The sequence below is a fragment of the Podarcis liolepis genome, assembly GCF_965112155.1.
Source record: "Podarcis liolepis genome assembly, chromosome: 1".
In the NCBI taxonomy this organism is placed as follows: domain Eukaryota; kingdom Metazoa; phylum Chordata; class Lepidosauria; order Squamata; family Lacertidae; genus Podarcis; species Podarcis liolepis.
Genome location: NC_139554.1, coordinates 17,661,314 through 17,662,578, shown reverse-complemented (window position 1 = coordinate 17,662,578; position 1,265 = coordinate 17,661,314).

The window sequence follows — 1,265 nt, the reverse complement described above, 5'->3', positions numbered from 1 at the left end:
TTGAAGTATCTTCTTCCTCCTAAATGGTAGGCTTGGACAGGGGAGGGTACCTCAGGCTTCCTGATGATAGTGGCGCCGTGCAGTGCCACAGTTAAAAACTGACAACCCATGCGGATTATTATCATTATTAGGCATGTTCGCAACCCTCTGCACATGCGAGGGTTGCGATTTGGCACTTCTGCGCATGCGCAAAGTGTGATTTAGTGCTTCTGCGCATGCACGACTGCCAAAACTCGGAAGTAACCCGTGCCGGTACTTCCGGGTTTCAGCGGGTCCGTAACCCAAAAAAACGCAACCTGAAGCGTCTGTAACCTGAGGTATGACTGTATTGCAAATTCATGTGGAAACATTGAGAACTGAATTTAAGGTCAGAAACATGGGTGGCGAAATATAATTATGGCATGCTAATCACAGTGGCTTTTACATTTTTAAGCGCTGAACGGAACTCCTGGAACTTTCCACTGCAGGTACTTTTACTGCTGAAGATGCAATCTGCTCTCTCTTTGCCATGTGATCAAAGCTTCCAAGAAACCTTTCTCTGTTTTGAGCTAGACCTCAGAAAGCATCCAGAAATGCAGCCTAGACCACAGTTTAAGAACTTACCCTAGTGATTCCATGCTTACGAACGCAACAGTTTTTTTCTGTGGTTAACTGTACAGTGGTGCCTCGGGTTACATACGCTTCAGGTTACAGACTCCGCTAACCCAGAAATAATACCTCAGGTTAAGAACTTTGCTTCTGGATGAGAACAGAAATCGCACGGTGGCAGCAGGAGGCCCCATTAGCTAAAGTGGTGCTTCAGGTTAAGAACAGTTTCAGGTTAAGAATGGACCTCCGGAACGAATTAAGTACTTAACCTGAGGTACCACTGTATATTGTGAATGAATCATTCAGCTCCATTTTTCTTCTTCTGTGCACGTGTGGCATGTTCTACGAAGGAGACCAGGCTCTGCATTGGCAGTGGGGCTCCAGGGTTTCAGGTAGGAGACATTCCCAGCCCTACGTAGAGACCCCTGGAATCGAACCCAGAAAGCTGCATACAAGCAGATACTAAACTACTAAGCCCTTCCCCGCACTGATTTCAGAGCATCACCTATCGGATTTCAGCAGTCCTTGCCCCACTCCAAACTAAACTGGCCCTGAAATTCCCTGCCCAAATTCTGATGCCTGGATAGGAAGTTAGCTTGGTTAGAGCGTGATGCTGTTAACGCCGAGGGATTAGGTTCGATCCCCCCGCCTATTCGTGCACTGCAGCGGGGTTGGAC